A 22,661-nucleotide genomic window follows, 5' to 3' on the forward strand; every position below is an offset into this window, starting at 1 on the left:
TTTAACCATGTATGGATCTTATATGGGCCCACCCCCTTACTAGTCTTTATCCTTTCTTTCCTCTCTCCAAGTCCTACTACAGAGAACTATGGTTGCCCTATCTTGCACTGATGAGGGCTAACAAGCCTGAAACAGCTGTATGCAAGTTGGAATAAATGGATCTATAATTTTAATATGCATCTTTACCATACAGTACTGGTACCAGATGCATAGTAAGCTATAGGATTAGCCATATTTCTATGGATCGTGTATGCAAAGTGTAAATAGATTAGATATTTGAATTATTAGATAGAGTAAAAAATATATATTTAGTATAATAATGGAGGGATAATATAAAGCTTCTTGCCCCAATGCAACATCTGTAACATGATTCCACAAGTGTCACTTATTATCTATAGTACTGTTGTTCTCTTTTTGGGTAGATGGCTGTTGGGCCCTCTCTGTTGCAATAGCCCAGGTGTAAGTGCGAAGTCTGCATCAATAGGCTGTCACAGTACAGGGATATTGCACACAGTGATTTCACAACACAGGCATAATAAATATTGTGATGTCACAGTTGGGTGATAATGTACAGTGATGTCTTAGTACAGGGATAATGTACACTTCTATTTACTGCACAGCTAAAAGGCAAACAGTGATGTCACAGTGCAGGGATAATGAACACACAGATGTCACGTTACAGGGATAATGGACATAGTGTTTCTAATAGGAAGGGTTAATGCCGGTAATGAGGTTACAGTATAGGGATAATTCACACAGTGATGTCACTGTACTAAGCAACATTAACATAGTAAAGCACCATAAAAATAGATACATTGAATATAATAATAATGCACATAGCGATGTCTTAATATAGGTATAATGTACAAATTTATATCACAGCACAGTTTATGCACACAGTTATGTCACTGCACAAAGAAAAATTAACAGAATACAGTTAAAGTACTTTGGTAATAAATATAGTGAAATCACTAAACAGTGATAATCTATACAATGATTTCACAGACAAGGAATAATTGACAGTGACACCACAGTACAAGGTACCATAGTAACGCACAAAGTGATGTCACAGCACAGGAATACGGCCCACAGTGATGTCACAGCACAGGAATGCACATGAAAGCAATGGACATAATATTGTAACAGTACAAGGATAATGTACACAGTGATGTCTCTGTTCAGGAATAATGCCCACAGTGCAGGGATAATACACAGAAGGCATATAGTTTCTTCCATGACATGAATTAAAGCCTGTATCTATAGACACTACCGTTCAAAAGTTTGGGGTCTCCCAGACAATTTTGTGTTTTCCATGAAAAATCACACTTATATTTATCAAATGAGTTGCAAAATGACTAGAAAATATAGTCAAGACATTGACAAGGTTAGAAATAATGATTTTTATTTGAAATAATAATTTTCTCCTTCAAACTTTGCTTTCGTCAAAAAAGAATGCTCCATTTGCAGCAATTACAGCATTGCAGACCTTTGGCATTCTAGCTGTTAATTTGTTGAGGTAATCGGAAGAAATTTCACCCCATGCTTCCAGAAGCCCCTCCCACAAGTTGGATTGGCTTGATGGGCACTTCTTGCGTACCATACGGTCAAGCTGCTCCCTCAACAGCTCTATGGGGTTGAGATCTGGTGACTGCGCTGGCCACTCCATTACAGATAGAATACCAGCTGCCTGCTTCTTCCCTAAATAGTTCTTGCATAATTCGGAGGTGTGCTTTGGGTCATTGTCCTGTTGTAGGATGAAATTGGCTCCAATCAAGCGCTGTCCACAAGGTATGGCATGGCGTTGCAAAATGGAGTGATAGCCTTCCTTTTTCAAAATCCCTTTTACCTTGTACAAATCTGCCACTTTACCAGCACCAAAGAAACCCCAGACCATCACATTACCTCCACCATGCTTGGCAGATGGCGTCAGGCACTCTTCCAGCATCTTTTCAGTTGTTCTGCGTCTCACAAATGTTCTTCTGTGTGATCCAAACGCATCAAACTTCGATTCGTCTGTCCATAACACTTTTTTCCAATCTTCCTCTGTCCAATGTCTGTGTGCTTTTGCCCATATTAATCTTTTCCTTTTATTAGCCAGTCTCAGATATGGCTTTTTCTTTGCCACTCTGCCCTGAAGGCCAGCATCCCGGAGTCGCCTCTTCACTGTAGACGTTGACACTGGCGTTTTGCGGGTACTATTTAATGAAGCTGCCAGTTGAGGACCTGTTAGGTGTCTATTTCTCAAACTAGAGACTCTAATGTACTTGTATTGTTGCTCAGTTGTGCAGCGGGGCCTCCCACTTCTCTTTCTACTCTGGTTAGAGCCTGTTTGTGCTGTCCTCTGTAGGGAGTAGTACACACTGTTGTAGGAAATCTTCAGTTTCTTGGCAATTTCTCGCATGGAATAGCCTTCATTTCTAAGAACAAGAATAGACTGTCGAGTTTCACATGGAAGCTCTCTTTTTCTAGCCATTTTGAGAGTTTAATCGAACCCACAAATGTAATGCTCCAGATTCCCAACTAGCTCAAAGGAAGGTCAGTTTTATAGCTCCTCTAAACAGCAAAACTGTTTACAGCGGTGCTAACATAATTGCACAAGGGTTTTCAAGTGTTTTCTAATCATCCATTAGCCTTCTAACACAGTTAGCAAACACAATGTACCATTATACCACTGGAGTGATGGTTGCTGTAAATGGCCCTCTATACACCTATGTAGATATTGCATTAAAAAACAGACGTTTGCAGCTAGAATAGTCATTTAGCACATTAACAATGTATATAGTTTATTTCTGATTAATTTAATGTTATCTTCATTGAAAAAACTGTGCTTTTCCTGCAAAAATAAGGAAATTTCTAAGTGAACCTATACTTTTGAACGGTAGTGTATCTGCATATATATGAGTGTAGTGTTGAAAATTTGATTTACTGTACCTGTAGCTGCTTCCAATGGGACAGCTGGATTATTTTTAGTGTATTTATTACTTGACAGAACATATTGAAATCCATGACACTTTTTTGGTACAAACAATACACAGAAATGTACAATTATTTATTGTGTCTAAGTAAATAGCAAACAAATTCAGAAACAGCTATTTTTGCACTAGTGGTAATGAGGTCCCAAATACTAAAAGCACTTACAGTATATGCAGTCTCACTTATGTGCAGCTCTTGTTTTTGATGTGGCTGTTACACTGACCACTTCATGTTTACAGGGGTCGATCACCAATAAATAAGATAGACGTCCATCTATAGGGGCGGACCTATTGCTGGTGCAGGCAGTTCGGCTGCACATCGGCCCGCAAGGGGCCACAAGCCATGATTAAGGACGCAGGGAGCGTCTGAAACGTGTAGGCATCGCCTATACAAATAATCAGTCATTGTACTCTGGACAAACCCCTATATCCCTCTTCTTTTCACTGTTTTTAATGCTATGAAATAAATCTTGGAAGAAGTTTCCCGTTTTAACAGATGCACCAAACCTAGCGCTGGATCCATTTTTTCTACTTTCTCTGTCTATGAATACTATAGGCTGCAGGACATGTTAGGCCTGCAGCCTATAAGGTGCTGGGAAGACTCCCTGCGCAAGCCGGCGTGATGACGTCACTGCATCATGCCGGTCTGCGCATGCGCCCCGCCCTGAGTATGCAGCGCTCAGTCCATCGCGGGAATGGGGCAAGGTAAGTAGAATTGTTGTTTTTTTTGGGGGGCTATGTGACAATATACAGGGGGGAGCAGGGTGGCACTATACACAAAGGGAGGGGGAGCTGTGTGTCACTATATACAAGGGGAGGAGAAAGTTGTGTGACACTATATACAGGGGGAGGGAGCTGTGTGGCACTATATTCAAGGGGTGGGGGGCTGTGTGGCACTATATACAAGGGGAGGGGGGCTATGTAGCACTATATACAAGGAGAGGGGGGCTGTGTGGCACTATATGCAAGGAGAGGGGGCTTTGTGGCACTATATACAAGGAGAGGGGGGCTGTGTCGCACTATAAACAAGGGGAGGGCGGGCTGTGTAGCACTATATACAAGGGGAAGGGGCTGTGTGACAATATACAGGGGAGGGAGCTGTGTGTCACTATATACAAGGGGGAGAGCTGTGTGTCACTATATACAAAAAGGGACTGTGTGGCACTATATAGAAGAGGGGCTAGGTGGCATGTGGGTATGTGGACCCACTGGGCCGTACTGCCATAGCGGAATAGCAGCTGGCCAACAGGATACCAAGTCAATGTCTTTACTTCAAATAAGGGTACCTGTGGTAATTCAGACAGTAGCGATGATATGCTCGGGTTGGACCTTGGCAGACACCAGGCACGGTGTAACACAGAAGATGTAGTATATGGCACAACACGACTCAAACTCTCTATGGCACAGGAACAAGGTAGCACGGGATACAGGATATAGGTAGCAGGTACAGGAACACTGGGAACTGGAAAACACTAAGGGACCCTCTGCAAAGACTAACACGGGTAAACACAACAATGCTCAGGCAAAGAGGAAAGGGGCAAAGCCCTTCTTATAGTCCAGGGTAAGTGTGGGCTAATTACATATTTACTTCATGTGCGCGCTGGCCCTTTATGACCGGGCACGAGCACACACGCACACCCTATGGGACACAGCAGAATTAAGCGGAAGTGAGCGCTGGTATCTCCTGAGGAGGAGATGCGGGCCAGCACTCACAGATCCATGGCTGCGGTCGTCGGGAGGTGAGTAATCCCGACAGCCCGTGGCCATGGGTGTTACAATATACAGGAAGGGGGCTGCATGGCGCTATATACAAGGGGGCATGGTTACTGATGGATCACTTTTATTGTATAGTGGTTTTTATTCAGTAACAGTACGGGGGAATTATTATGTAATGATATTTGTATTATTTATGTTTGCTACTTGTGTTTTAAACTAATAATAAAATGTGCAATATAGATGTGTATAGTTTTATATGCACCCGGGCATGGTTAGGTTATGAGCGGCCCAGGCACATTCTTTGCACAGGGGCCCCCTGCAGTCTGTGTCCGCCTCTGCCATCTATATAATTAATTATCAAGATATTGGTCTGATCTCTGAATTTACTTGGAGATATAACTTTTTAGACCACAAAATCTTGCTGTTTGCCATGATAGGAAATAATAATTTACACAATGTTATTGTGGCAGGTTGATCATATCTGTAAGATATATACTTACTGACACAGTTGATTGCTAGAGCAAAAATTGCAACATGTGAATATATTCTGCAATGATGCTAAAAACAAAACACAATCCCAAAATGATATATTTGCTAATCTTCATCAATGCACTACAGGAGCCGTGACTTTATCTTTTACATAAACATACACAACTCGGAAGCTATGTTTTTGTTTTTTTACACTGGAATTTTGTATTTTACTTGGAGCCTCCGAAAAGTTACACTTATTACAGAAGCCAATGGATGAGAAATTAGGAAATTCTTGTTGTGGGAAGCAAACAGAATGTTCTCTCGCAAAGACACAACAAATTCATTCAACAATTTTATTATTCTTGTTTTTTCATTTTGATTGTTAAGAACTTTGTCATGGTTGGTTACGTTCATTTTGGTTTTAAGAAAACAGGTATTTCGGGAGAATACAATGTTAATATATAGCTTTTCTAACAGTTTAGTTTGCTTATTTGTAAAGCACTTGAAAGTTGATTGGTTTGCACTCAAAGGGTTAAAAGCAATCCATGAATTGATGACTCACGCACGCATTTATCTGGCCTTGAATAAGAAAAGAATCCTGGAAGTCTTTTTAATCAAACTAGCCTTCTATATCTCAGTCTCCTTGACAACATATCTATCCTGCTCTCCCTTAGAAGAGCAAGGATTGCGCAGAACAGTCTTCCACCAATGTCATCAAAGGAAAATAATAGTGCATTGGAAAACTTTGGTTCAACCAGTGACTAGAAATGGAAAAGTTGCAAATGTAGTAGTCACACCATTTCCAAGAAGCATATGTGCAATACTGTAATAGGTGTTATGAAGACTGACTTTGTATTGCAGGTAGCCCTCCACTTTAGGCATAGTTGACTTTGTAATAGATGAACAAGGAACAAATCTATACAAAATCTGAGTTCTGTATTAAGAGGTATATTCGCTTTTGAACACACTTTTACAGATTACATATAGATATAGTCTACATAAAAGGTCGAGTAATTTATTACTTAGTAATTATCTTGTACTGGCCCTCAGTTACGCAAAATGTGTTATCGTCCAGAGCTGTATTCCCAATTCTGCTTTATTGTTACTGGATAAAAAAATAAGTTTGTGGACAGACACATCCCTAACAATTCAGATAGGCTCGTATAATGCAGTGGGATAGTAGCATTTAGTATATTAGATTACTGTATAGACCACACTTCCCAGAATGCAAATTACCAAAGTTAGGTATGTTCAGACATTTAGCCAGCAAGGAATGAAGGGAGATTTCGGCTCCAAAACCTGCATAATTGTGAATGTAGCTCCAGACTTTAATACATACTGTAACTCAGGATCAGTGTAATAAAAGAAATGCAATAATATTTCAGTTACACAACTTTTTATATAAACTGTAAATGGTGTGTAAAAGTAATATATGCTTTAAAACCAGTGCTAACTCAAGGTTGGTATTGTTTTTTAGGGAAAAAAATATGGTATGGGTCCATCCACCCCTGTAGCAGTTTCATATAATGTGTAGCTTAACCCCTTCAGGACTGAGCTCATTTTGGCCTTCAGGACCAGCCCCTTTTTTTAAAATCTGACATGTGTCACTTTATGTGGTAATAACTCTGAAATGCTTTCACCTATCCAAGCGATTCTGAGACTGTTTTCTCGTGACATATTGAACTTTATGTTAGTGAGAAAATTTGGTTGATAAATTCAGTATTTATTTGTGAAAAACACCAAAATTAAGAGAAAATTTGCAAAAATTTGCATTTTTCTAAATTTAAAAGTATCTGCTTGTAAAACAGATAGTAACTATTTTAATAAACTGAAGGAAATATTCCCGGATTTACCTCTCCTTGCATACAAAAAGCCAGCAAACCTAAGGAATCTCCTGGTCAGAAGTGCCCACTCATCACCATCAGAGACTGGCAATTTTCCTTGCAACAATAGAAAGTGCAAGACCTGTACCAACATCTTGTCATCAAACACCATCCACATACCAAACACGCAGCAGGACTATAAAATCACTGGCACATTCTCATATACATCCTCCAATGTAGTGTACATGATCCTATGTACAAGGTGCATCAATAAAGGAATCTACAATCGAGAAATAATACAAAAACTACAAACCAGGATGAATCTTCACAGACATACAATAAAACAGGAGGTGGATACACCCGTGGGAAACCATTTCTCTGGACCTGATCACAGCTTGGCAGATTTAAAGGTCCTAATACTGAAGGGTCAGAAAGAAAAATTTGGGAATTCAAGATGATGATACAATTCCAGTCATTGACACGAGGCCTCAATCTAACACCAGGATTTATGAGCCACTACATGGACACACGTCACATCCCCCATCAGACTGACTCCAGATGCCTTAACTCCTAAGTCATCACCCCTATAACCTCCGTTTTATTGCCCCGGCTTATCTTAATGATATATCACTTCATGTACTAATTGTCTTTGTGTAACATCTAAATGTTGTGCTTTTTTCTAAGACATTCATTTGTAAACTGCCTGAAGAAGGGGCCCCTGTGTTCTGAATGCTGCATATAGAACTTTTATGGTTAGCCAATAAAGGTATCATACCTATTATACTTTTGTCTTTTTTGACACAAAAGTATTTAACATTGCAAGAAAAATTCAAAAGGTTATTTTTTCAGGGACCAGTTCAGATCTGAAGTGGCTTTTAGGGCCTTATATATTAGAAAGTCCCCATAAATCACCCCATTTTGAAAACTGCACCCCTCAAAGTATTTAAAACAGCATTTAGAAAGTGTTTTAACCCCTTAGGTGTTTCTCCGGAATTAAAGCAAAGTAGATGTGAAATTCACAAATTTTGCCAAAATTCATTTGTAATACATTTTTTTTCTGTACCACAGAAGGTTTTAGCCAAGCAATGCAACTCAATATTTATTGCCCAGATTCTGACGTTTTTAAAAATATCCCACATGGGGCCCTAGTGTGGTAATGGACTGAATCACAGGCCTCAGAAGAAAAGGAGCACCTAGATTTTTGGGGCCTCAGTTTTTAGAGAATATTTTAGGCACTATGTCAGGTGTGAAGAGCTATTGTGGTGCCAAAACAGTGGAAAACCCACTCAAATGTGAACCCATTTTGGAAACTACACCCCTCAAGGAATTTTTCTAGGGGTATAGCTAGCATTTTGACCCCACAAGTTTTTTGCTGAATTTATTGGAATTAATCTGTGAAGATGAAAATCTACTTTTTTTCTGAAAAAACATAGAATTTTCTAATTTTTATAAGGAATAAAGGAGCAAAAGCAACCCAAAATTTGTAAAGCAATTTCTTCCGATTACGGCAATACCCCATATGTGATGATAAACTTCTATTTAGACCCACGGCAGTGCTCAGAAGGGAAGGAGTACCATTTGGAGTGCAGATATTGCTGGAATGGTTTTCGGTGCCATGTCGTATTTGCAACGCCCTGGAGGGACCAAAACAGTAGAAACCCCCAAAATTGACCCCATTTTGGAAACTACACCCCTCAAGGAATTTTTCTAGGGTTGTGATCACTTTTTTAACCCAATAGTGCTTTTGCAGAATCTTGTGGAAATCTGGCATGAAGAATAACATTTTAATTATTTTTCACAAATGCGTAATTTCTAGGACATATTAATTCCTACATAGTACATGAAACTGATGAAACGCACCCCAACATTTATTACCTAGTTTCTCCTGTGTCCAGAAATACCCCCAATTAGGCCGTAATCTACTGCATGCCCACACATGCAAAGAAGCACCCTTTGGCTTTTCAGAACATAATTTTAGCTTGAATGACTTGATAGACCCCACTCCATGCCTATAAAGGATTTGAGCTGGCAGTACGATCTGACACCCCTAGAAGTGACCCCATTTTGAAAACTGCACCCCTAAGGTATTCACCTAGTGGTTTAATGACTGTTTGTACCACTAGGTTTTCATAGCCAGAATCATGGTATTTAGGTGGTAATTTTTTTACTAAATTTAGTATTTTTGGGGCATGGTTGCCTTCCACAGCATATTAACCCGTAGAAGTGCATTTGCCAGTGTATGGAACTATGTTGTGCCAACAAAGCAGATGACCAACAAATGTGTCAGTCCACAACAGTTAACAACAGTTAAAGCAGGGATAATTAAAATTAGAACTGTATTGGACTGAAGGGCAATATATTTGAGAACTGGAGGAAAATGTTTTAGAACTTGAGCATGTTCATAGGATGAAAGAACAGGGCTTTATAATGTCACTGCTTTTTTTCAAAGGGACTGGTCATACAACGTCTCTTTAGCCCCATCAATCTCTATATCAGAGACGAACGTACCAAGGGACGTTGGCACACCATTACAGGTCCCTGCCCAAAGTAGGAACCGTAATGTGCGCAAAACAACCAATCACCTACAGAATATATAAAAGGGCAGTGTCCAACACTATCTTTATGGACAGTAAAGGATCACTAATCCCCTAAGATATTGTCAGTTTTCCTGAAAGTATTTTCGGGTTTAACAGGTTGTGCAAAAACCTGAACAAAACAATAAAAAAGCCACGTATCATGTATTGATTAGGAACAGCTCGTAAATTGAGTAACCTCCAAATATAAAGAACTATGCCCATATCACCAAACAGTTTATAAGAAGTAATATAACAGCTTTATATGGCAGGACATAGTTATAATAATAGGCAAACTCAGTAAAATTATATAAAAAATATGTATTGAAGGAATATTACATTTATATGAAATGACGCTGTCAAATAATTTTTTTTATTTTTATCTCAAGTATACTATTTCAGTGATTCCAACTGACCTTATTTTGAAAACTCTACCCTTCAAGGTATTCATCTAGGGGTATCGGGAGAAATTTGTTTGGAGTTTTTCAAAAATATTTGAATTTTGTGTGACCAATTATAACGTGAAACCATGTAGGTATTCATCTAGCGGTATAGTGAGAGTTTTGTTAGGGGTTTTTCAAAAAATTTTTAATTTGGTGTGACTAATTATAATGTGAATCCACTTTAGGTATTCATCTAGGGGTGTAGTAAGTATTTTAGTTTTGTTTGGGCTTTTTTTAAATTTTAGTAAGTGGGCAAAAATGTATGAAAATAAAATTACTCAATACCTTCAAAAATCAATTTGGAATGACCTATTTGTAAAATGAACGGGTATATGAATAAAATTATCTAAAACTCAGTGGAGGTATGGTAAAGTTTAAAGCATTCATTGATGCATAGGCCTGGCTTTGTGGGGCATGTCTTACACTGGTGGATAGTGTCTTTTCTAAAGCCTTTTTTGGAACACACCCGACATCTTTTCTGGGGTCTTGTTTTCTTCTCAGTGGGGGGTATTAATGAGGAAAAAGTGCTGGCCTGGGATTATACGGCAACTGTAAGCAACTGTGCCCTCGTCTTCTGGGTTGTCAAACAAAAGGGCCTTGATAATTCTCTCCTGAAATTGGAGAAATGTATTTCTATTGCCTGCGTATCTGGACACCACAAATGTGTTATACATTGCCATTTGGGTGAGGTGGACTGCGAGCTTCTTGGACCAGGTCTTACTTTTCCGCATGGCACTATACGGCTTTATGACCTGATCAGATAGATCCACCCCACCCATAAAGCGCTTATAATCCAGTACGCAGGCAGGCTTGGCAATTGTGGTGCTTGAGTCACGAACTGGAATGTGGATGCTGCTATCCTTATGGATGCTTGATAGAATGTGGACATCTTTCTTATCCCTACATTTCACTAGCAGCATATTCTCGCTCCACATTGCTTTGCTTTCTCCTTTTGGCAATTTTTGACCCATGAGGGTTTTGGGGAGGCCCTTAGAATTTTTTTTTATTGTGCCACAGGCCACTGTCGCTCTTGCCAAAAAGCACTTTTGGAGAGGGATGTTGTTAGAAAAATTATCTATATAAACATTATATCCCTGGCCAAGTAGCGGAAGGGGGTCACTCTGAGGGATCAATTTTGGAATCCCTTCCCTCATAAATCCGGAAACAATGTGTGTACCTGGTGGAACTTTCGCAGATCTTCTATAGCCTTATTCCATACCGGGCCCTTTTATTTTGGAGGTATTGACAGAAGTGGAGCCTTCCCTTAAAACTGACGAGAGACTCGTCGACCGCAATATTTTTACCTGGGGTGTAAATTTGGGCAAATTTTAAATTCAAATGTTGATGACAGGCCTTATTTTATATAAACAGTCATAATTTGGATCATTGGGGGGTGGGCAGCAGGTATTATCTGTGTAATGCAGAAATTTGAGGATGACCTCAAATCTTTTTCTGGTCATAATGATGCCATAAAGAGGGGTATTATATAGGACATCCGATGACCAGTAGTCCATAATGCTGGGTTTCTTTAAGAGGCCCATATTCAGTAACAGGCCCCAAAATTTCCAAAGCTCCTCTGAGTTTGTGGGCGTCCAAATTTGGCCTTTGGAATAGTAGGATGTGGGATTGTGGGCAATAAATTGTTCCACATATAAATTAGTCTGTTTGACCATTAAATTTATGTATTCAGCGGAGAAAAATAATTTGAAAAAATCAAACTCTCCTAACCCCGTGGTCTCCACTTCGATTCCCGAGGATGCGGTGAAGTCAGGAACCTGGGGGGCATAATTTGTAGCAAGCATCCATATTGCCTCATTATTGGGGGGCTGGTCAGAACCAGCAACTCTTCTGCGCTGCGGGGGGGGGGGGCTCCTCGGACTCGCTAGACGAAGATAATGTCAGCACGAACTGCATTTCATCCTCGCTAGCAGAGTCTGTATCCGAGCATAGCATAGCTTATCCTCCTCTGGGCTATAAAATTTCTGTGCCATATTGCAGTAATGTACACTACAATGTAACAAATATCATTTTAAAACTTAACTGTCCCTAATAAAATAATTTTTTTATCATTTATATATATATATATATATATATATATATATATATTGTATTAACTAGAAAAGAACTAGCGCTCTCAAAAATGTAGGAGCGGGATGGAACTGACTGGATCACTGCATAAAACTGTCACTGTGTGTGGCATGGCAACAGTGAATGGTGGCGATCTGTGTGGATCGTACTGGTCACTGACACGGCTCAATGTTCTCTCACTGGGCAGGGAGGGGGCGATCTGAGGGTATTTGGGCTATAGCCTAAAGTAATATGGCGCAGTAATTTCACTGGGGTAATGGGTGGGCGATTTGGGGGCTATTCTATAATTACTGGGAGGATCTGGGGAGATCTAGAAGAAATTTTTATTCACTGTTCTTTTACTTTCTGACAGGGCTTCACACACCTACTCTCACAAGCTCTCTGACAGAAATGAGCTTGTCAGAGCCGGTGATGAGAAGAATCCTGCGTCTTTTGTTTACCTATGCTGTGATTGGTCATTCAGTCTTGAATGACCAACCACAGCCATCGATGTCACCGGACCGCTCAGATTGGTCCTGTGCCGGTCAGCGGCCACTGATTGGCTGCAGCATTTACGTGCTGGTGGCTTATAGACAAATAACGGGGGGGGGGGGGGATCGCCAAATCATCTAGGCTGAATTGGTGGATGTCTAAGAGATGAGTATTGTTTCTTTTATGTTACTTTATAATGTTTGCTGCTATTATTTTTTTTTCAGAAGTCGGATGAGCCCCTATGGGCCTTTTTCATTGGGAAATTATTGTGTAAAAAAATCGTTTTATCAACTAAAACTTGGCAATCAGTGGCCAGTCTAAACATGTGCAACGATTGCATAATCGGCAAGAAACTGCTAGTTTGTCATTGATCAAATATTTTATGATGACCTAAAGATTACTGTTTGTTGGCGGTACATCCTCTCATGTAAACAGGCATCTGTGAGTCATTAGACAGGAGGTGTGGTATTGTTGTCCGGAAAGACAAGTGATTGCAAAAGTGATCTAGTTATCGAAAACTATTAGGGTATGTGCACACGACTATTTTTCAGGCGTAATGGAGGCGTTTTACGCCTCGAATTATGCCTGAAAATACGGCTCCAATACGTGGGCAAGCATCTGCCCATTGCTTGCAATGGGTCTTACGATGTTCTGTGCAGACGAGCTGTCATTTTACTTGTCGCTGTCAAAAGACGGCGCGTAAAATTACGGCCGCGTCAAAGAAGTGCAGGACACTTCTTGGGACGTAATTGGAGCCGTTTTTCATTGACTCCAATGAAGAACAGCTCCAATTACATCCGTAAAAGACGCCGCGAAAAACGCGAGTACATGCAATTACGTCTGAAATTCAGGAGCTGTTTTCTCCTGAAAACAGCTCCGTAATTTCAGACGTATTTGCCGTTGTCGTGTGCACATACCCTTATTGTTACATAGAAATGTAAGACTATGGGACTATGACAGCTATGGGAGCATTTTACTGTATGGGACAGCTAAGGGGGGCCTTATACTGTATGGGGGGGCATTCAGGGCCGGCTTCAGGTTTATGTGGGCCCTTGGGCAACAGACTTCGTAGGCTCCTTTGCCGGGGATACTCACGGCGCCAGTAAAATGGCAGAAAACTTCAGTGTGCCCCATATAGAAGTTAGGCCCCCAGTTTGTACCCCCATAAATTATTGTGCCCTCTGTAGATGCAACACAGCCCCCCTACTCCCAAGTAGTGCCACACAGCCCCCCTCCTCCCAGGTAGTGCCTTTCGGGTTCCCTCTAGGAGTGGAATCCCCAGCTAGAGCATTGCCGATGCTCTGGCTGGGGATTCTGCTTCAGGTGAAGCCCCTGATGTCACTATCCATATATGGACAGCGTTGTCAGGGGCAACCCCAGAGCCATAGTGCCGGGCAGAGCACTAATAGCACTCTGCTTGGGACTCCTGCTCTGCTCGAGACGTCACTGTCCATATATGGACAGTGATGCCGTGACTACAGCAGCGTCAGCGGCCGAGTGGGCCCCGGCACTTGCCCTGGAGCATTACACTGCTTGAAAATGCCTTAATAGACAAGGTGAAACGTTACAGTGGATATTGGATGAATAAACCCATTTGATTTTGAGTGCTGCTTCGCTTCCTCTTTTGATGTCTATCATACAAGGAGGGGGTCACTTCTTGGTTTGAAGCTTAGCACCGGCCTTGCTTGCGTGAAATCACAGTGCTGCTCCAACTTATGTTTCTTGTATACTATGGGGGCATTATACTGTGTGGGGGAAGCTATGGGGGGACATTATACCGTGGAGGCAGCTATGGGGGCATTATACTGTGGGGGCATCATTGAGGACTGTTGGGCAAGGTGGCTGGGTATAGGCGCGGGCAGGGGTCTAATGGTGTTGGGGAGGGATAGGGGGCCCAAGCTGAATTCTTGCAGCAGGGCCCATGAACCTTTAGCTACGCCCCTGCTGCTATTTGTTGTGGATTTTACCTCCCATTGAATTCAAGGGGGAAAACTCGCAACAAATAAGCAACATTTACGCAAATACAATTGACATGCTGCTGAATAAAATTCTGTACCGCAGGTCCATTTCTGAGAATTTTTACCGCTCAGTATTGAGTGTTTTGATTTGTTTTATCTCATCCACTTTGCTGCTACTGTATTATGCTGCGGATTTTCTGCAGCATAATACAGGTATTATAATACAGGTATACGCCGTATTTACGCAATGTGTGAACTGACTAACCACCTTACCCGCCCCGCCCTGCCCTGCCCCTGGAAAAATGTTCTTTCATCAAACTGGTCCTCGGTGCAAAGAAGGTTGGGGACCACTGCCCTAGAGAAGAGAACATGTGACCAGTGCTGGTGAAAGCCCCTAGACAAGAAGTTTGAATGGAGAAAAGGTTGCAAACTGGTTATGACAGCTGCTGAAGCCATAAAAAGGAATGCTCAATGCATAAAACGGATAAGTGCAACTTTTTTTTTTTTTAATTTCCTGCAGGGACTTTGTAACATGCATGAATATTGATTTTTCAAGCACAAAGTTTTCCATAACCTTTAAGCTGGACACAAACAATTGTCAACAGTTTAATGTGTTCCATGTGTTGCTGCTAAGAAATTTTTGGGGGAAATGTGGGGCGGGGGTCCCATGTGATGACTCTACTAAACAATTACCCCTTCTGCCTTCCCTTTAATCAGGCCCTGTTTAAAACATGTGGATCAAACTCGTGTTCATTCCTTGCAAGCCCCAACCAATATTATTTTATCAACAAATTTTGATGGTATAGTTTGGGGTCCACCACCTGGACCAAAAATGTTTTTTTACAAATTCTCCGTAGTATTTGTGGAAGAAAAAAAGTAGATCCGGAGTATATATAAAATATAACTTTTACTATATTTTCGTTAAAAACATTTTTAGAACAAGACAACATATATATTTGGTGATTTTATATGCCACAAGCTCATGAATTTTTCATATCTCTATTATAGTATTCAATCAAAGAGAGCAAAATGTCCACCTCTATGAGGCTTATGAATATATATTATTTTTCTATTTTCTTTATAAAAAGGTTCCACCGACATATGTTGTTAATTCCGCCTTGCATGAATGACAATGGGAATTGTATGGAAAATTGGGGCCAATACCCTCCTACCCGCTCAGATGCCGGAAATCATCCTGCCATTAAAGAAGCTCTGTCACCAGATTTTGCAACCCCTATCTGCTATTGCAGCAGATAGGCGCTGCAATGTAGATTACAGTAACGTTTTTATTTTTAAAAAACGAGCATTTTTGGCCAAGTTATGACCATTTTTGTAGTTATGCAAATGAGGCTTGCAAAAGTCCAAGTGGGTGTGTTTAAAAGTAAAAGTCCAAGTGGGCGTGTATTATGTGCGTACATCGGGGCGTTTTTAATACTTTTACTAGCTGGGCGCTCTGAAGAGAAGTAACATCCTCTTCTCTTCAGAACGCCCAGCTTCTGACAGTGCAGATCTGTGACGTCACTCACAGGTCCTGCATCGTGACGGCCACATCGGCACCAGAGGCTACAGTTGATTCTGCAGCAGCATCAGCTTTTGCAGGTAAGATCCACATCGGCACCAGAGGCTACAGTTGATTCTGCAGCAGCATCAGCTTTTGCAGGTAAGTCGATCTTACCTGCAAAAGCTGATGCTGCTGCAGAATCAACTGTAGCCTCTGGTGCCGATGTGGCCGTCACGATGCAGGACCTGTGAGTGACGTCACAGATCTGCACTGTCAGAAGCTGGGCGTTCTGAAGAGAAGAGGATGTTACTTCTCTTCAGAGCGCCCAGCTAGTAAAAGTATTAAAAACGCCCCGATGTACGCACATAATACACGCCCACTTGGACTTTTACTTTTAAACACACCCACTTGGACTTTTGCAAGCCTCATTTGCATAACTACAAAAATGGTCATAACTTGGCCAAAAATGCTCGTTTTTTAAAAATAAAAACGTTACTGTAATCTACATTGCAGCGCCTATCTGCTGCAATAGCAGATAGGGGCTGCAAAATCTGGTGACAGAGCCTCTTTAAGTCAATGCAAAGGGTCAGATGGCCTCTCTTCAATAAATAAATTAAAGTCCTCCCGACTTGTTTCCTCTTGACCAGACGATTCCTCAGGGGAGATAGGTCAAAGAACACAGCTTTACCCAGATTCCATGGGCGCTGTGATAGAATAGTTATCGCTGTCCATTTGAGAAAAGCTTTCAATTAAAAGCACGCTTGCAGTGGCAAGATATCACCTTTGGTCTCCAGGTGTCAGAGTGAACGCCTGCATCTGGCATCTGACGTCATATTATTTTATGTATATTTTGTTTTCTGTCAATGCAAAAAATCACATAATATTTGTAAAAACTCAGGATGGATTTCTTTAAAGAATTAGATCATTTATTTAATGCTCATCTCAGGTAAAGCCTCTGGCGCAGATTCCATCATTTTTGCTGAACAAAATAGAGCAGCATGCAGCAAAATTTTTCCAGTAAAATGATTTAAAGCATGATGGAAACTCGAGGGAACCTATTCGTTTTCGGCATGCGATGGATCTGGCAGTTCTGTTTTTCTTGTTATTCTGTTCCTCTGATGGAACAGAGTAATGGAAATCGTAGTGCAGATATGAACAGAGCCTAAGTGTTATGATTTTTTCAGTATTACATTATTGTGTGGTCATAACAATAAGTGTTTGTGAGAGTGGTTTTACTAATTTGATAAGAACCCCCTTGTTATCAGGCAGGCTCCAGGAGATGTAGGGTTCTGGTGTTCAGGCAGTAGACAAATGCAGGGGATTAACCTAGAAAACATTTAATGCAAATGTGCTACATTTCCTTTTTGGCCCCTTTGGGTGCATTTTCAGCATTATTTTGCATCCGTATTTGTAAGCCAAAACCAGAAGTGGAACATAAACAGAGAAAAATATAATAGAAAGATGTGTAACTCTTTGAGGATTTGGACCCACTCCTGGTTTTGGGGTACAAATATTGACCAAAATACACCTGTATGAATGTGACCTTTATCTTTATATTGAAGAAAGGATAGTATAGATAATGGAAGGAAATGGGTCCATGTTAAATCTGGTATCAGTTACCTCGCAGATCACCTTCTTAACCCCATCCCAGAATTCTGCGAGTAGCGGGCAAGACCAGAAAGTGTGGAGGAGGGTACCATTGTCCAAACCGCATCTCCAACAGAGAGGTGAAACGGTCGGGAAAATACGATGTAGGCGGACCGGGGTCCTATACCATCGAGAGAGCAGTTTAAAACTGGCTTCTTGATATCGCAAGCTAATTGAGGTTTTATGAGCTAAAGTGAGGATGCGGGAGCATTGACTTGTGGTGAGGGTGATCCGCAGTTCCGACTCCCACTCAGAAATGTAGCCAGGCGCTGGGAGATCCGGCGGATTCAGAAGGAGATGATAGATCGTGGACAATGTGTGGCGAGCTGGTTCAGAGCCAACGCACAAAACCTCCAACGGAGACCTAGCAGCTTGGAATAGAGCCGGAGGCGGTAGAGAGGAGTAGAAATGGCGGAGCTGAAATATGCGCCAGTAACCCAAAGGAGGGAGTTCAGGCATCTGTGTCAACTCCGCAAGGGAGAGCCACTCCGAGTTCTTCAGAAAGTGCTCTGCCCTAAATACACCTGCCGCTGCCCAGGACTTGAACACCGAATCAGTCAACCCAGAGGAGAAAGATGGGTTCCCCAGGATCAGAGACATGGGGGAGCAAAGAGGCAGGAGGCTTGATCGGACCGTAAGAAGAGCACAACATCGGAGCGTGGGGCTGATCGTGGGATGATGATGGAGGGATGTGAGAAGTCCACGCTTCAGCCACGGGACCACCGCGAGAGGGACCGCCGAGAAGCTTTGCTCTAGACCCACCCATGCCTTGAAAGGGGCGTGTCTACACCAGTCCACTACGCGCGACAGATGAGATGAAATGTAGTACGAGCGAATGTCAGGAAGTGCCAATCCCCCCGCCTCCCGGGATCGACACAGGAGCGTACGGCTAAGGCTAAGGGTGCTTGCCATTCCAGACAAAGGAGATTTGTATGCAATTGATTGCTTTGAAGAACGATGGTGGAACTGCTATAGGAAGGGCCTGGAATAAGTAGAGCAGTCGAGGGAGAATATTCATTTTGAAAATAGTGCAGTGGCCCATCCACGTAAATGTGCCCCCCGACCATCTAGCACACTCCGCTTTAATTTCGGTAAGAAACCCAGGAAAGTTCAAGTTAAAAAGTGTCTTCAGATCCGCCGGGATGCGTACTCCCAGGTACTTGAGGGCCACTGAGTTCCATTTAAAACTAAAGGATTGTGTAGATAGAAGGGAGGAGGGGAGGGAAACATTCATGGCCTCTGATTTGGAAAAGTTTATTTTAAAGTTGGAGAGACTGGAAAAGCAACGAAACTCCTGCATCAGATTCGGGAGGGAGATGGTTGGGCTGGTCAGGAAAAACAACAGGCCATCTGCGTACGCTGCAACCTTGTCGACCCGAGATCCCTCCCCTAGGCCCTTAATGTCCTGATTAGCTCGAACAAGTCGTAGAAATGGTTCCAATGTCAGGATAAAGATCAGAGGAGACAGGGGACAGCCCTGGCGGGTCCCATTATGGATGTTAAATTCTTCCGAGAGGATGCCATTCACACGGACCCTAGCGGAGGGGCAGGAGTACAACGACATTATCCAACCCATCATTTGAGGACCCAGGCCAAGTCGGAGAAGTGTTTCCTCCATGTATGTCCAATTGACTCTGTCAAAGGCCTTTTCAGCATCGGTAGACAAGAGCATGAGTCGTATACGGGACAGCTTAGCCTTGTGGATTAGATTGATTGCTTTCGTGGTGTTGTCTCGGGCCTCCCTGCCCAACATGAACCCCGCTTGGTCAAGATGAACGACCCCACTGAGAAACGGAGCCAAACGCATTGCCAAAATCTTTGCGAAGAGTTTAATGTCCGCATTAAGAAGCGAAATTGGCCTGTAACTTGCGCACTGGGACGGATCGTTCCCCGACTTGGGGATCACAGCAATGTGGGCCTTGAGTGCGTCCGGTGGAACGCGAGCGGAGGAGGAGAAAGAGTTCAAGGACGATATAAAATGCGGACTAAGGATGGCGATGAATTTTTTATAATAGGGAAGCGTGAAACCGTCAGGCCCCGGGGCCTTACCAGAGGCGGAGTTCTTGAGTGCGTCAGTTAATTCTGGCGTAGTAATTGGGGACTCCAAAGCAGTGAGGACCTCCTCTGCCAAGGGGGGCAGACCCGAGTCCGCAATGTAGGATTTGATATGTGTACGGAAGTGGCTCGCCAGCGTGGCCGGATTGGTGGAGTCAGTGTTATAAAGGCAAGCATAGAAGTCGCGGAACTGTGATGCTATGTCTAATGGCAGGTTAACTCGAGTGGTGGGGGATGATGCAATAAAGGGTATATAGGTGCGCGCTTGCTGGAGTCTCACAGGAGGGTGTGGAGCCTTGTCTCCGACGCTTTCCGGGCATCTCCCGCCGGGTCTAGACGGGCTCAAGCTGCTGTTTCTCACTCTGCAGCACAGAGCTCCCCCGAGATGCGTGCTCACTCCGCCATAGCTACCCCCCCCCCCCATTATTTTTATCTTTGGTGAATTGATGAGTCAATAGTAACTTTTTTTTGCAATGTATTGTGGATTTATGGCTGGACATGCAATCCTGCACATGTTGAGTAAGTCCCAAATATATGCTAGATCAGGGGCGTAACTAGGAAAGACTGGGCCCCATTGCAAACTTTTTACTGGGGGCCCCCCCTCCCCAGGGTGTCACACAACCCCCCCTTGTAGATAGTGCCTTTTTTACAGCCCCCCCCCCCTATAGATAATGCCAAACAGCCCCCTTTGTAGATATCTACAGAGGGGGCTGTATGGTGTTATCTACAGAGGGGGCTGCATGACGTTATCTACAGAGGGGGCTGTATGGCGTTATCTACAGGGGGGCTGTATGGCGTTATCTACAAGGGGGCTGTATTGCGTTATCTACAGGGGGGGCTGTATGGCGTTATCTACAGGGGGCTGTATGGCGTTATCTACAGAGGGGGGCTGTATGACGTTCTCTACAGGGGGGCTGTATGACGTTCTCTACAGGGTGGCTGTATGGCGTTCTTTACAGGGGGCTGTATGGCGTTCTCTACAGGGGGGGCTGTATGGCGTTCTCTACAGGGGGGCTGTATGGCGTTCTCTACAGGGGGGCTGTATGGCGTTCTCTACAGGGGGCTGTATGGCGTTCTCTACAGGGGGGGCTGTATGGCGTTATCTACAGGGTGGGCTGTATGTATGTAGAAAAATATGGGAACTGGGAAGGGAAAGGGACACAGTAGTGGGACTCCCCATTAAAAAATGGAAACATGACAAATAGGGAAATGAAAGAAAGGAAGGGCAAGGTTCTCCCAACCAGGGATCCATTACAGCAATTCCCTACTGTACTCTGCGGAGGATTAAAAGGCCATTCAGTGTGACTCCGTTGGACTTTAAAGGGCTGTCCAAGAGTTTGAAAAAAACAACAGAAACAGCTCTGCAGTTGTGCTAGTATTCGCGACATGTGACCATTGAGGCCAGTGAGGCCAGTGACTGGCTTTAGCATTCATTGGCACCATCATGTTATCGCTGGCAGCCTATAAAAAAAAGGCCAACAGGTACCACCGGAGTATTTGTGCTGGATTGGCAGGGCATTGAAGAGGTGATTACTGATTGCTTTTTTATTTATAGAACATTTGCTGCTTCTCTTTGTTTTGATTTTTAAAATTCTTGGACAACTTCTTTAAGGTCTTCCATGCACCAGGAGGATTAGTGGCTGGATTGGTAACAAAAAGCAGCAGATCATCCGCATATGTGGCAACCTTATGTATGCCTTTGGTTATATGAACACCTGTGATACTTAGGTTAGATCAGATATGCCGCAAAAATGATTTGAGCGTCAAAATAAACATAAGCAAGGATAGCGGACACTGGAGTGTACTATCATTAATAGGGATGGTGGGAATGAAGCACCATTGACTTTCAAACACACGTGGATTGGGAGTACAGGGACACGGCCCACAAGAGTATAGACGGGCTCAAACCCAGATGCCGCAGTGTAGATTAGATAAAAGGCCACTGCACCCGATAAAATGTCTTTTTGGCATCAGCTAAAAGGACCACCATTGGTCTGCAGTGAGAATGGGCACGGTGAATTATGTTTTAAGCCATTGTAGTGTTGTCCCTGGCCTTCCTGGCCCAGAGCCCACGAGGTCAAAATGGGTGATTGACTGCAGATGGGAGATGCGATGCAATGACATCAACTTGGGGAACACTAAGCAATGGGATTGGATAGTGTAATATGTGCCTGAGGAGTGCAACGTAATGATATGCCATCCTGTGAAATAGAGTCGGCCACCCCGAGAAAATTGTTAAGCACGTAATGAATAAGTGTTTTGTAGTATAACAGGGAAAACTCTCTGGGGCCAGGGGCCCCATCAACCTTTAATCGCACGTCTGAGCTTCAACTGAGATCTACGATCGTCTTGGTTGAGTGCACAACCCTTTCTATAATGTGCAACTGTAAACCCTTTGCAAATTCAGTGCAAAGTCCGAATATAAACTCCTGAAGATACACTCCAAGTAGTTCAAAAGAATGGATGAGTAAAGTACTTAGGCCCCATGCACACGAACGTTAAAACGCCCGTAATTACGGGCCGTAATTACGGGCTGTAATTACGGCCCGTAATTGCGGGCCCATGGACTTCTATTGGCCACGGTCACCTCCCTGTATGCTTATGGAAAGGTGCCCGTGCCGTTGAAAAATATAGAACATGTCCGGTTTCAGGCCGTAATTACGGCACGGGCAGGCCCATAGAAGTCTATGGGGCTCCCGTAATTACGGGTGACAACGTGTGTGCACCAGTAATTACGGGAGCGTTGCTAGGCAACGTCAGTGTATAGTCACTGTCCAGGGTGCTGAAAGAGTTAAACGATCGGCAGTATCTGTTTCAGCACCCTTGACAGTGGCTACCGATCACAATATAGATCAACCTGTAAAAAGAAAAAGACGTTCATACTTACCCAGAACTCCCTGCTTCTTCCTCCAGTCCGGCCTCCCGGGATGACGTTTCAGCCCA

This window comes from Rhinoderma darwinii, chromosome 3 (genome assembly GCF_050947455.1).
Source record: "Rhinoderma darwinii isolate aRhiDar2 chromosome 3, aRhiDar2.hap1, whole genome shotgun sequence".
NCBI classification, from domain to species: Eukaryota; Metazoa; Chordata; class Amphibia; order Anura; family Rhinodermatidae; genus Rhinoderma; species Rhinoderma darwinii.